The sequence below is a fragment of the Adiantum capillus-veneris genome, chromosome 5 (assembly GCF_014529385.1).
Source record: "Adiantum capillus-veneris isolate H3 chromosome 5, ASM1452938v2, whole genome shotgun sequence".
In the NCBI taxonomy this organism is placed as follows: Eukaryota; Viridiplantae; Streptophyta; class Polypodiopsida; order Polypodiales; family Pteridaceae; genus Adiantum; species Adiantum capillus-veneris.
This window is the reverse complement of record NC_140935.1, coordinates 65865242-65880851: the sequence shown is the minus strand read 5'-3', so window position 1 is coordinate 65880851 and position 15610 is coordinate 65865242.

The window sequence follows — 15610 nt, the reverse complement described above, 5'->3', positions numbered from 1 at the left end:
AAATCACCATGCTGGAAGGAATAAAAATAATTTGAAATTGTCTCTCTATATTGCAAATTCTTTTGAATCTGATTTGTCAATCTTGAAAATTGTTTCAATTGGTGATATGAATTGTTTTTTGATTGGTGACTTTGTTATTTTAAGTTCTGTATGTAATTGCAGTCAATTTCAGTATATTTGTGCTTTTTAAGTACCCTAGGGGGTAGATTAGCCTATAAGGGGCAAAAAAATGTATGGCCACAAGGACGCGCAAATGGCCCATCCGTCAGTTTTAGATGGGCCATTTGCGCGCCCTTGTGGCCAGGCATTTTTTTGCCCCTTATAAGCCAATCTACCCCCTAGGGTACTTAAAAAAGCACAAATATACTGCAATGGATTGGTTTTGCATCATTCATTAAAATGCACCCTTTTTATGGAAATTCCAGCATATGTTCACACTCGAGGACACTAGAAAAGCTGAAATCAATTATGAAATGAATTTTCCAGCAGACTATCACCTGCTTTAGCTCTACCTAGTACACCCCTCCACCAAAAAGTCCAATTACATTGGACATTTGAAAAATCCAAATTAATGTTGCATAGACACTTGGTTTGACAATATGTTATTTGTTTTGATATCCTATAAGGAATTCAAAGCTTGAAATGACCAAAAAAAGGTGTCCATAAGGATCCATGTAAAATATTGATGCAAAACCAATAGGTTTTAGTAAATTTGTGCATTTTAAGTACCCTTGGGAGTAGATAAGCCTAAAAGGGGCAGAAAAAGGCCTGGCCACAAGGGCGCGCAAATGGCCCATCCGTCAGTTTTGGATGGACCATTTGCGCGCCCTTGTGGCCAGGCATTTTTTTGCCCCTTATAAGCCAATCTACCCCCTAGGGTACTTAAAAAGCACAAATATACTGCAATGGATTGGTTTTGCATCATTCATTTAAATGCACCCTTTTTATGGAAATTCCAGCATATGTTCACACTCGAGGACACTAGAAAAGCTGAAATCAATTATGAAATGAATTTTCAAGCACACTATCACTTGCTTTAGCTCTACCTAGTACACCCCTCCACCAGAAAGTCCAATTACATTGGACATTTGAAAAATCCAAATTAATGTTGCATAGACACTTGGTTTGACAATATGTTACTTGTTTTGATATCCTATAAGGAATTCAAAGCTTGAAATGACCAAAAAAAGGTGTCCACAAGGATCCATGTAAAATATTGATGCAAAACCAATAGGTTTTAGTAAATTTGTGCATTTTAAGTACCCTTGGGAGTAGATAAGCCTAAAAGGGGCAGAAAAAGGCCTGGCCACAAGGGCGCGCAAATGGCCCATCCGTCAGTTTTGGATGGGCCATTTGCGCACCCTTGTGGCTAGGCATTTTTTCGCCCCTTATAAGCCAATCTACCCCCTAGGGTACTTAAAAAGCACAAATATACTGCAATGGATTGGTTTTGCATCATTCATTTAAATGCACCCTTTTTATGGAAATTCCAGCATATGTTCAGACTCAAGGACACTAGAAAAGCTGAAATCAATTATGAAATGAATTTTCAAGCACACTATCACTTGCTTTAGCTCTACCTAGTACACCCCTCCACCAGAAAGTCCAATTACATTGGACATTTGAAAAATCCAAATTAATGTTGCATAGACACGTGGTTTGACAATATGTTATTTGTTTTGATATCCTATAAGGAATTCAAAGCTTGAAATGACCAAAAAAAGGTGTCCACAAGGATCCATGTAAAATATTGATGCAAAACCAATAGGTTTTAGTAAATTTGTGCATTTTAAGTACCCTTGGGAGTAGATAAGCCTACACTGATGGATGGGCCATTTGCGCGCCCTTGTGGCCAGGCCTTTTTCTGCCCCTTTTAGGCTTATCTACTCCCAAGGGTACTTAAAATGCACAAATTTACTAAAATTGACTGCAATTACATACAGAACTTGAAATTACAAAGATAATAGACAGTAGACACAATTGTTGATCATATTGTCATTCGAAAGTCAAATCATTACAAAGATAAGGGTGTGCAATACAAAAAGAGGGGTAACTTCGGCTAATGCTCGAGGTCTCGTCGCAATCGACGTGCAAGATGCATATCTTTTGGCTGTATTGTCACTCGCTTTGCATGAATGGCGCATAGGTTGGTATCTTCCAACACCGAAATGATGTGGGCCTCTGCAGCTTCTTGAATAGCCTCTAGCGCTATTGCTTGCATCCTATACTGATTTCCATAGCTTTGAAGCACCTCCTTCACAGTACGAGCAAAGGGGAAGCGTCGAATCAAGAGCTCCGTCGTCTTCTGGTAGTGGCGGATTTTTGTAAATGCCCTCGCTATTTTTCGGCGCCGCTGCGGTTGTCTTGGGGGCACTTGCACATTTGCTGGCGGGCGGCGTTTAGGCTTCTTGAAAAACTTAGACTTGCGCCTATTTACATGCTTAGGGGTTGGTTTTGCAGCCTCTTCTGATTCTTCTTCTTCCCTTGGTTGCCGATCTTGTCGTGTGGGGAGAGCTCCTTGGCCTTGAGACAATGTCTTCCCCCCAACGGCCACCCGGTGTGTGCGCGGTATTTTTCCTCGCAGCCATGGTGGCTCACTCTCTCATTCAATGTCTGTATGGACCACCCAAGTCCTGGATGGTCCTGCTCGTGATTGGGGGCGCGACAGCTGCTCCCTATCGGACTCTGATGTTTGCTGGCCCTCTGCTTCTCTCCAGCGTTGGGCACGTTGCTTCATTCTCTTTCTAGGTGTTATATCTTGAGGATGTGGAGATTCAACTTTCCTTGATGACTCTCGTGCCCTACCACCATGCCCACTACCAGAAGAGTTCCTGGAACGGCCAGGTGTTTGTGGCCGTTTTCTTGTGCCTTTAAGCCATGACGGCTTCTCACATCCTTGGAGGGTGTTTTTGTTGGCATGCGGATGCTCTTTCGTGGTTTGTTTGGTGCGCGCCATTTCGTTGGTAAGAGCTCACCCGTTCTTAAGAAATGAGTGATTTATGAGAGCATGCAATATTTATAAGGGCCCATTTAAAAAGGGCCCTGTTCACACTAATTTTTTTAAAAGAAGTATTATTTTTTAAATGAACATGTCGCTAAGAGTTGGACCCTGTGTTCACGTTTAGTGACTCGCGCAGTATCCACTTCGATCCTTGTCGCACTCTGCATCGCCGCCATGCAGCATGCTTGGTGGGACCTTGCGACATTTGCCACTTGTTGCTATGCTCTTGACGACTCCATTTGCGCACTTCACTAGCAATCTTGGATTGTTGCGCACGCTCCATTGTGAGCTTAGGAGCAAATGTTGTGCGAAAAAACCAGTTGAACATCTCCTCCAAATAGTTGGATTGCACCATTCCACCACCATGTCGAGTATTTTTGAAGTACACTCCCCTTGCTCGATAATGGGACTTCTCCATGCCTTGAGTGCTAAAAATTTCAAGCGATCCATACTTGTGCATAAAAAATGCACCATGCGCAAACAAGATATGCTGTTCACATGAGTAAACGATCCAAATTATTAAATAAAAACAATCCCTTGTAATGAATACACCATGAATGACTTACCATGTAATGTGTGATGTTATTTTCACCCCAAGAAAGGGTGAAGACCTTGGTAAAATCCACCAAAGCTTCTTGAAATGATTGACGTTGTTCTTTTGTTGTGCTGTTAAGGCCCATAAGCTTGACCATTTTATCAAAATGGGCCCAAACTTGCTTGCGCTTGTTTGCAAGCTCGCCATTTGAATCATTGTCAGTAGTAGCTTTGCATAACTCATTTCAAAGCTCCCAAAGGTTACCTGCCTGCTGGTTGGAGCTGTTTTGAGCATCATATCGACTTGTCTTTCCTTGGGAAACTCTCTTCAAAAAGTGTCTAGCTTTTTGTCCACTCATTGACACTTGTTGAGAAATTTCATGGGCCTCCCCTGTGTTCTTTGCAGCAACTATAGACACATTTCCACCGTGACACCCAATGGAATTCAAGAGTACCTCCACTCTTTCGATCTCTTCCTGGGACTTTTCCAACAATTTCATTGTGAAAGCATAGTCAATGTGGAGCTTCAATAGCCTATCAAAAATGCGCATGAATGCGTGTAATGTACAAAAATGTACATTCGATAGAGGAAATCGAAAGATTGGATTCCAAGCGTGGTCCTTTTGATCACGGTCTGGGGCATTGAGCATGGGACATCTCAGAATAGACGCTTCCCATTCTCTACCTTCATCTCCGACATCACGACAATGTAACCCTTGTTCTCCATGCCCTTGCCATGGAAGCATGTAACCCGCCTTTGCAGTGCTCTTATGTGATTTTTGTCCATTAGGTTTGTACCCTCGAGTGAAAAATGGACAAGGCATGAGAGAAGAAGCACCTTGTTTGCAGCCAAGCAAACACTTTATGGTCTTCAAATCCCCACCTAAGTGCCACTCCACATCATAACTACCACAGCCCTCAATCTCCAACTTCTGACCTGCAATTTGGGAGTGTATTACTTCTGTGATCCATGGAGTTCTCTCAAAAATCCATGAAAGTACTCCATTGGTCTCTTTGGGCATCTCAATAGCACTCAACCACCAAATTTCTTTCTCTGATTGCACGCTAAAAGATAGGGTGGGATATGGCTCGACTGAATCCCTTCGCTTGGTTTGCAGAAGGGCCTCGTTCATTAGAGTGACACTTAGCCTCTCTAACCTTCGACCTTTCACTATTTGACACTCATCGAGTTTCAACACAAAAGCGACTTTTGTGCCAAGCACTACAAAATAAATAGTGCTAAGACCTTAAACTTCAGCGTCTATGATAAGAATAATACCAAAGAAAAAAGTAAAGTGTGTCACCTTCTTCAGGTAACTCGTAAAATCTAAGAATGGCTTCTTGAAGCCTTCTAAGATCCACGAAAATATTGTTCCACATTGTGTAAGGAAAGCCCTTCTCCGAAGGTCTTATGGATTGTTTCTTACCTTTTCCCCTTGTCTTTGTTGCGCACGAAGCATAAAGGGAAGTTGGCATTGTGTCCTCAATGTGTAGGTATGTCCCAATGCGGGAGAACACATCTTCGTTTGTGGCCTTGTTTGCAAGATTGACCTTGTGAGGAACGGGAAATCGGTTTTCCACAATGCCATGTTCTTTGAGGGCATCCTTTAGGAGTTGAAAAATAGCCTGATAGGCTTTGGTGATGATTCCAGCCTCATCACAAGCTTGTTGAACATCATCATCACTAACCACATTTCTTAATTTACGCATAAGGTCCTTGGTGACTGCATCCTTAATGTGCTTACCTCCAGGTGATTGTAAGATAGAAATCACGTCCTCGGTATTGAGACAACTAGTGAGAAGGTTGACTCGATTATCTTGGCTTGTTCCACTGCATGCCTCCTGGATGAAGTTTCTGGCAACAAATAAACATAAATGTTAGAAAATAGTGTGAAGTAAGAATGCATCATGCAAGTAAAGACCAAATCAACTTGTGGCTGTAACTCGTCGTTTTCGTGCTCCTCCGGAATGTGCAAGAGTTTCAATGGATGAATACGGGCGTTTGCGTTCCCTTGCACCAAGGGGTGTTTCTTTCAAGTATGTGATGGTGTTGGTAAGCTTCTGGATGTGGGACTCCTTTTCTTGCATTGTTGTTCAAGACTTTTTTAACTACCGTTTCCGAAGAGGCAACACTCTGTTGTAATGCCATCGTCTTGAGGTGAAGAGCTTGACATTCGTGCATCCACATATGCAAAGAATCACCTACACCCATACACAGCCGCTTGCAATAGCCTAACAAGCCTGCTTCTCCCCTCCCAAGAAATTGAAGAAATATGGAAAGGCTATTAAACGGTGGATGGAAGCGGCTTATAGGATCGTAAGGGTACAAATGGCCATCCACCCAAATGTCGACATTGGTCTCACAAGCGGTGCGACGTTCCTGTGATGACCTTTGATCACCCTCACTAGTGGTCTTCGGTGCAAATGCCGTGGGTAAGCGAATATGTATGCTTTTGGTGTGCGGAGTACGTGGTGGTGGAAGCAAACCATTTGTGATGTCCATGAGCACCATGGAAGCTGTTGCGTGAGGAAGAAAATGATGAAAAGATAGAGGGGGAAGGGTAGAGAGGCCAAGCAGGATGGGAGGAGAGAAGGAGGGAGGGGGGGGAGGGAGAGATTGGGGAGGAGGAGGAAGGAAGGGGCAGAGAGGGAGAGAGGAGGGAGGAGGGAGGAGGAGGAGAGAACAAAATGTTTATTACTTTTTGGAAGAAAAGATTTTTGAAAAAATGGACTTTCTAAGCTTCTGAGTTAAAAAATGGGTCAAAAAATGATTTTTGGATATGTATATATGTTGGGAGGGAGTTTTAAGTAAAAAATAAATCAAAATGATTTTTTTTAAAAAAAGTCAAATTTTGACTCTTTTTGACCCACGGAATTGCTGATGTGGACACACCCCTATGCTTCCTTCACTTTAAAAAAAGCTAGAGAGAGAAAGCAACCCTTTAGGTCCACATCCTACATTTGTCGAAAAAAAGGCTAGAAAAGCCTACTCAAAACTACCTTCTTCAATGCCCTTGCCCCCTAAACCCCACACAACATTAGCCTTAATCCCTAAAAATTAGGATTCCTTACAAGGCCCATGCAAGGTTCATATTTCTCCTAATATTACAAGATTTGGTTGTCCCTTTGAGATTGTGAGTGAGAATGGCACTCATTTTATAAATGGAGTGATAAAATAACTCACTACCAACTTCATGATAGCTCACCATAATTCCACACCTTATTATCTACAAGCAAATGGCCAAGATGAGAGCACCAACAAGAACTTAATCTCTATCTTGACCAAAACGGTGGAAGCTCATCGCACAGATTGGGATTTGAAGCTGACTTCATCCCTATAGGCTTACGTACTTCTTACAAAGTGGCTATTAATTGTACACCATTCAAAATGGTATATGGCCAAGAAGCAATTATGCCATGCGAGTTTGTAATTCCTAGTCAGCGTGTAGCTTCACAAGAAGGTTGGGATGGTAACCCTTTAGTTGAGCACTTATATATCCTTGAAAGGTTAGATGAAGAAAGGAAATTGGTTGTGCAAAACGCACTTGTGGAGAAAGATAGAAGGAAGAAATGGTTTGACCGTCATCTAAAGAACAAGGATATAAATGTTGGTGATAAAGTCCTTATGTATGGAGTGCGTAACAAAAAGAAAAAGTTGAAATATGCGGGAAAAGGACCATATAGAGTATTTTAAATCACCCCACAAGGGACCATTCCTGTGGAGACTCTTGACAGAGTTCAAACCATTGGATTCATCAATGGGAGAAAATTTAAAAGATACTATGATCCTTTAAGCCAAGAGGAACTACGTGCCATCCATCAAAAAAGGGCAGCCAAGGCACAAACATAATTGAAGAAGATACAAGCTCAAGCTGAGGCTAAGGAGCGACAACAACGCATAAGACGCCAACGAGAGGTTAACCTTGGAGTTACACATGAATTCCACGTTGAAATTGACGAAGATTGGTTGGACTTTGACACACCTCTACGATACCCTATTGAGCTAAATAGAACCTATGGAAAAGTACTATATAATGCCTTATTGGACACGGGTGCTAAGTATAATCTGTTATCATATGAAGTATGGTGTCAGTTGGAAAAGACACCTCTATTTGAGAGTATTATCCAAGTCAAGGGACCCATGTCAACAATAAAAAAACTATGGTTTTTGAAATCTGACACGCTTTGCTCAGTTATGACAATGGGGTTGTAGCTCAAGACTTTTTGGTCATGCCTGCTGGAACTATGGAGGGCAATATAAACCTAGGACACACGTGGATGATAGCCACCAAATGCACTATTGATTGGGGGACTGGAGGTGTTACAACGCAGAAATCAACTCTTAACCCTGCCACTCAAGCCATAGTCCCTGAGATATTGCCTCTTAAGGAAATAAAACCCAAAACATTGCATGTCCGGGAGGTTGAACCATATGTCCCCATAGCCCAACTCTCTAGATCTTCAACTGCTGTAGTTGAAATAAAGCTTGAGACACACAAGACCCATCCTAATATAACAAAGAAAACATACAAGTGGGTCTCTAAAGCTTCTTTAGCGACCATAGCTAGTTCTCAAAAGGAGCCTGATAAGAGACGTCCCACTCGGCCCAAGAAATGTAAAGAAATGTTGTGTTGGATTCCTAAAAAACTATTGGAAGCCCAAGGCTACTATGAAGGAAATGATCAAATCTGGGTGCCAAAATGTATCTTGTGCTCTTACTTGTCACCTGGCCCATGTGAGCCCAATCCCGTAGCTCCAAAACAGATTGAAGATCGTGGAAAGGAAAAAATCATGGAATGCTACATACCCGCTCCAGATCTAGTGTGGGTACCAAAGAAAGAACGATTTGTTCCACCTAGCTCAGAAACAGGGAATTCAAATGAAGCTTCTTGATCTTTATGTAGTTCCTATACGGAAATAGAAGCTTCGACAAAACCTCCACCTACCATTGTATATATCCATACAAACAAGAAAGAGTTTGCACCTCCCGTTGTAAGTTCACCACCTACAACAACGTTGAAAATAAATTCATGGAGAGTACCTTGCCACCCTTGCAACTAGATGAAACACATAGGGAGATAAAAAACTATTGGTTGAAGCCTTCACCCATAACAACTTGGAGCAATTGGTTTCAAAAGGTGACGACATCATTTCAAAAGGTATGATCTACCCAAGGAAGGGGGGAGTGTTTGTTGACATTCATCATTCACTTGCTTCCCTCTCAACCTTCCTCCCTGACCTCTCCATCACCAATCTTAGGGAATGTATATACATAGCCTTATACTAGTTCTAGCAAACAAACAAAAAAAATATAACAAATAGTAAAAGAGCAAGAGTGACTAGCAACCAACGAGAGAGCAACCTATTAGATCCTACACATAAGTCCAAATTCACCATGTCACATCAAGTAGCACACGAAAACAACTCTTATGTTTTAAAGACCTAACCAAATATATCTGTATTCTCAGAGATGGATAGTTCACCAGAGACATGCGCTTCTATTTTTGATGAAAGGTACCCTTTTTATTTTTCTCAAGTGTTTCACATTTGCTACCCTGTACTTTCTTGCGAATGGGATTTGGTAGAGAGACTTGGACGTGAGAGAAATTTTGAGGAGTTAGAATGGCTGATACGTCTATGGTTAACTAGTGATCCCTACCCAATAGCGAATGTTTCTCCAGTGGCACATGATTATTCTTTTGCACAAGATGAGTATCCACGCATAGCAAGGTTCTTGATTAACATGCTTGCACAAGAGGATGATGAAGAAGAAATAATAGAGACCAAGAAAGATTATGGCCTCATGGAAAATGATTTCGTTTATCTAGATGATGAGGATAGAGGCCTAGCCTTAGGACTACCACCCGGTTTATATAATATCCTCTTTCCTTGATTCTAAAAGGGATGACATATAGGTAGGTTAGGGGTGTGGATTGTGTTTTGAGTTTGTTTTCTAGGATTTTTTATATTATTTCACACTGACATGCCTCCCCGAGGTATAGTGCCTTGTTGTTTGATAATTTTATGTAGGACTTATATGGATTTCCATCCACATGGTTGAGGACATCTGCTTCTACAAAATGAGCAACTCCATACCTCCAGCTGTACTACTTTCCATGATTAATACTGGTGGATATGTATAATTGCTAATTGTGGTTTTTCATGGTTTGTTTGAGTGCAATAGCTATGTTTGTTATCCGCCATTATAGATGTATACATATGTCGTTGCTTAAGTTGATTAAACTAGAGTTTAATCTTATAGATGAGCCTTGAGATTAGGAGACTATGACTTTAGGTTAACTCATTTACTTGATCAATAGTCCTAGTTGATAAAATTATATGAGTGTTTGAGACCTTATGAATGTTTTAGGCATAGAGAAGCTTGCTCACTTAAACAACAAAAGAAACTAGTGAGAATACCGAGAAAATGGAAGAACTAGTCTTGCTTGGTGGGCCTTGATATATAACATCTATAGAATATAACATGAAATATGCAAATTGACTTTTAGCAGCTAGCATGACTAGAAGGAAACAAAAGCAAAACTAATTTGGGAAGGGCAGCATTGTGTGAAAGGGATATACAGTCGAAAAATGCCACTACAAGAGGCTATTCATATTAGCGACGCTCACACAGCGACGCTCAAAAAAAAAAATCCCGGCGTCGCTATGAGCGTCGCAAATTTCTTTGTAAATTTGCGACGCTCATAGCAACGCTTATAGCGACGCCGGCTGGGCTAAAAAAATAACCGAGCGCGCCCAAAAACTTAGATCTCAGATCTGAGTTTTTCGGCGCCCTCAAGCAAGGAGCAGGTAACGCTCTCCCTCACTCTCTCTCTCTCTCTCTCTTTTTCTTCTCCACACACACACACACACACATACACACACGAGGAGAGGAAGGAGAGCCAGGTATGCTCCTTCCCTCTCCTCATTCTCATGTTTCCTTCCCCTCTTTCTCTCTCCCTCTCTCTCTCTCTCACACACACACACATACACACACACACATAGTGTTTTTGAGAGAGAGAGAGAGAGAGAGAGAGAGAGAGTACAAACAAAAACAAAAACGCACACACACATACATAAACAAAGAATGCACACACACATTGAGAGAGAAAAAGAGAGAGAGAGAGCATGCATAAACAAAAAACGCACGCATTGAGAGAGGAAAAGCGAGAGAGAACATGCATAAACAAAAAACGCACACATTGAGTGAGGAAAAGAGAGAGAAAACATGCATACGATCCAAAAAAACGCACACACATTGAGAGAGAAAGAGAGAGAAACTAATTTAACGTCGTAGGAAACTAATTAAAATTAAAAGACCTAAAGATCTAGCCGACGAGGAGTTGAACTCAAGACCTATTATTCAAGAGGGAAATGGCATAATCAATCTATCATACTTGGCATGGGTGATAGAAAGGTTATACCATTTATCTCTTTTTATTGGCACACACATCCACACACGCGCACACACACAAGAAGAAGAGAGTTATAACGTCGTAGGAAACTATCTTAAAAGACGTTAAAGATTAGGTTATATGTAGACTTACATTAAATTAGATTTAGGTTTATTTTTAACTAGATTTATGTTTATTTACGCTAGATTTAGATTTACGTTATATTAGATTAGATTTAGGTCTCCATAGACTGCGATGCCTGCATGAAGAGGGTGAAGAAAGCCCTCAATGGAATATAGGGTATTGCTGCCTTCACTCATGGTGGGCTCCGTCGATCCAAAAGTACTGGTGAAATGTCTTCAGAAGATAGGGAAGAAGGTGGATCTTCAGGGCGGCAAGAGTCACTACATCCCCGACACAATGACCATCTAGACAACCTCTAGTCATTCAACAGCAACTTCAAAGTTAGTAACAAGAGCAAGAACGGTCTAAAGGGCCAATTGCTGTCGTCAGATGTGGATGGAGATGAGGCAGCGTCACCGCCGGAAGTTAACTCTCACATCTTTAGTGATGAGAATGCCAACTCTTGCCGAGTTATGTGAAAAATTATGTGTTAAATTAGTTTTAAGGTTCTTATAATCCCTGTTAGTTTAGTTCTTTGTTTTTAATATAACATAATTTACGTTAGATTTAGATTTAAGTTATATTAGATTAGACTTAGGTTTATTTAGGTTTACCCACACACACACACACACACACACACACACACACACACACACACACACAAGAAGAAGAGAGTTTTAACGTCGTAGGAAACTATCCCAAAAGACGTTAAAGATTAGGTTAGATGTAGACTTACGTTAAATTAGATTTAGGTTTATTTTTAGTTAGATTTACGTTTATTTAGATTTATGTTTATTTACGTTAGATCGAGTCCACGCAAGAATTACTTACGGTTTAGGGTTTAGAGTTAGACGAACAGTGAAAAGATCTACTGTGAAAAGATGTTAAGATGCTGTGAAGTGCTACAGCTAGAGAAGAGGCAAAGGGGTTTTGTCCACTACATGCAGTATCATGTAGACGTGGGTGTGTAGATTTCTTGTACCCACAAATATAGGTATTGACCAATAAAGACGAGATTATTACCCGGTGTGCGAGGATTGGACATGACTAGAGAATGTGAGGTAAAGAGAGAGAGAGAGAGAGAGAGAGAGAGAGAGAGAGAGAGAGAGAGAGAGAGAGAGAGAGAGAGAGAGAGATAAGACGAAGAATGCCAATAGAATATTAAATTTGTTGTCCAGGTTATAAGTTTTTTATCCTCATTATGAGTAGCGACGAGGATGTGGGACCGTCCAACCGAAACACCTATCTCTCAACGAGGGTCTTATGTCCTTGTAATCAATGCAAGCATGCTGTGCGACGGACAAGACGTGTTTCTTTGCAGCACGTTTGCGAATTTGGCGAGTTCGATCCATCTATTATAGATCGAGTTGTTGCTAATTATAACTCGTCGGACTCTGACGGTGGCCAACAAGCAGCAATCTTGCAACCCAATAGACGTGTTCGCAGGCGCTTTGGTCAAGCAGCATATGTGAGGCCACAAGATGTAGCCTCTGACAGCTCGGGGGATGATCATGCAGAGCACATTCCCAACGAGGCAATGTTTGAGCCCGAGATTGATGAAATGATCGAGACGATCATGGATTCAGAAAGGCTTATCTATGATGATATGAAAAGTGAAGCCGATACGCCATTGTATAATGGAGCACGTATGTCTAGATTGAAAGCACTCCTGGTTCTTCTCAACATGCAGGCAAAGTTTGGATGGAGTGACACTAGCGTCACAGCGCTTTTCAGGTGATCTATTACAATTAGTTTACTTTAATAAAACTCTAAATGTATAATGATCTGATAGATTTTTACACGACTGTATCATATTTTTATGTTGTGTAGATTGCTGAAAGAGCACATACTACCAGCTGACAATGTGATGCCAGATTCCCGAGATGAAGCAAGAAAGATTTTGCGAAACTTGGGGATGGATTACAATTCTATCCACGCTTGTCCTAATGACTGCATTCTTTTCAGAGGGGAATACATAGACATGGAGATGTGTCCGAAATGTGATTCCGAAAGATATCGAGTAGATCTCCACGGGACAAAAATTCCACAAAAGGTTTTGCGACATTTCCCTCTTCTTCCTCGCATCAAGCATTTCTTCGAATGTAAGTCCATGGCCGCCCTAGCATCATGGCATGAGGAGAATAAATCTTCGGATGGTGTGCTACGAATTCCTGCAGATTGCATAGCGTGGAAACATATAGATGGAACATGGTCGGATTTTGCCAGGGAAGCTCGAAATTTGCGCTTAGGCTTGGCTATGGATGGAGTAAATCCATTTGGTCAAAGATCAACATCTTACAGCCCGTTGTCATCGTCAACTACAACATTCCCCCGTGGTTGACTACGAAGAAGGGGCACCTATGGCTAAGCTTGATTGTGCCAGGGCGATATAAAGTGGGGAATATGGATGTGTATCTTCGTCCACTATTGGAAGAGCTACAGCAATTGTGGATTGGCATAGAGGTGGTGGATATGAGCCGACACACAGGACGACGGAATGCTTTGATTAGAGGCATTCTAATGTGGACCATGCATGACTATCCCGGGCTAACAGAATGCTCAGGTGATCTATTGACACTCCTCACTCAGACACTGTAAATCTTGTTTTTTCCCATAGTTGATCTATTATCATGTGTATACATGCAGGGCTTCAAACAAGCGGATACAGAGCATGTGTCACATGTGGACCTAGACTGAATGCATGTAGGGCACCCTCACTGAAGAAGCAAATCTATGAAGGTCATCAAGCGTATCTTCCAGAGAATCATGTGTTACGCGATGGCTTTTTGGGAAGAGAGCCACCAAGGATGTCTGCACAAGCATGGTTAGCGCAGAAGGAGATGTGCGATGACGGATTGCCTCCAGGGATGAAGAGACTATCTCTATGGTACGAGTTACCATACTGGCCCCAACTCATGATCAATCACTTGCTCGATCCAATGCACATATTCAAGAATGTGGGTAATCTACTATGGGACCATCTTACCGGCAAGAAAGATACTTTGGGAGCCAGAGTTGACCTTAGAAATGTGGATCGTATGGAGCAATATTGGCCGCAAACAGCGTCTTATGGATCGATAAAACTCCCTAAAGCACCATGGATTTTCACAGGAGCCCAAGAACGCAAAGTAAAAGAGACCATTCGATCTTTGCGGACCCCCACTGGCGTAATGCACTCGCTCCGAACGTGTTTTACTAAAGAAGGAAAGCTTACCGGTTTGAAGTCACACGATTGGCATAAAATGTGTCAAGTACGTTCATAGTGGACTTTAATATCATTGCATAAAATGTGGACTTTAATATCATTGCTGCACATACGTCATAGAGGTAGCCCCTCGTAGTGCAAGGACGTATGAAGGCTACCATGTGCCAATCACAACGGCATCAATGGAGGAGATCAGAGAAGATGCTCAATCAGAAGCCGCTGCGGTGGTGCCAGACGAGCATCAAGATGCTACTACTCTATATGGGGTGCATGCAGAGGAGCTACAAAATGAAACAGAGGATATGTGTTTAAATGGAGAGCTCTATATAGATATAGGAAGTTATGCTGAGTTATGCGAGGATGAGAGAGAGATCTCTTAAAGCCACAAATATTGTATTTGAACAATTTTGCTCCGTGTTGTAAAAGCTCTGGCTCTCTAAGTACCTTCCATGGTGTATAACGCTCTTTTCTACTCGCGCTCACATCTTTTGATTGAAAATTCTGAGTTTTCGACTTGCCTCTTCTATCACTCAATTCATTGCGTCATTGTATTTATATGCGTCATTACGTCATTGTATTTAATGGTCTTTGCGTCATTGTCTACTCTATTCATTCAATATTAAGTTTAAATATTCGTGTGTTTAATGCAGGTATGGATGATGAGGAGTTTCTTTCTTCTTTGTCACCGCAGCAGAGGCAGTGGTACGTGGAGCGTCATCGCTCTGGCGCATCGTCGCGCGTTCCTACTCCATCAGCATCTCCCTCTCTTTCGGAGCATTCGGCGCGCTCCGAAGCTTCGGCGTCGACGAGACGAGCTTCACACTCGTCTAGACACCGGCGCTCTAGTGGTGGCGGTGGCGGTTGTTGTGGGGATTCCGCCACCGATGCCTCCACACCGCCTCGTGTTCGATGAGGCTCTTTACCCTCCCCTTCTTTGCCCGCCCCCACACCAGCCACAACATCGCCATCTACGCCAGGTTTTGCACGGCTGACTGTTCCTAGAAGCTACACACCTCTACCTACTCCGCCAGGAGCCACCCCACTCGACACTCCTCGCTTCGGGGCCCAGACGTCGGTGGAGACACTTGACGTCCGTACCCCCATCGACACGCCGCTAGAGACCCCTGCCGGGACACCCAGGTTCACGCGTCACCGGCCAGAGGTCTTGTCTTACTCCATCGACTTCAGCGGCGGCATCATCATGGATGATGACGGCAAGAAGGTGATCTCGTGCATGCGTGGTCTTTGCTCTCAGCTGTTTAGACACTACATACTAAACAAATGGAGTGAAGTACCAAGTGATTTAAAAAACAGAGTCATCAGCATACTTCATGATGAGTTTCCCGTTCCAAC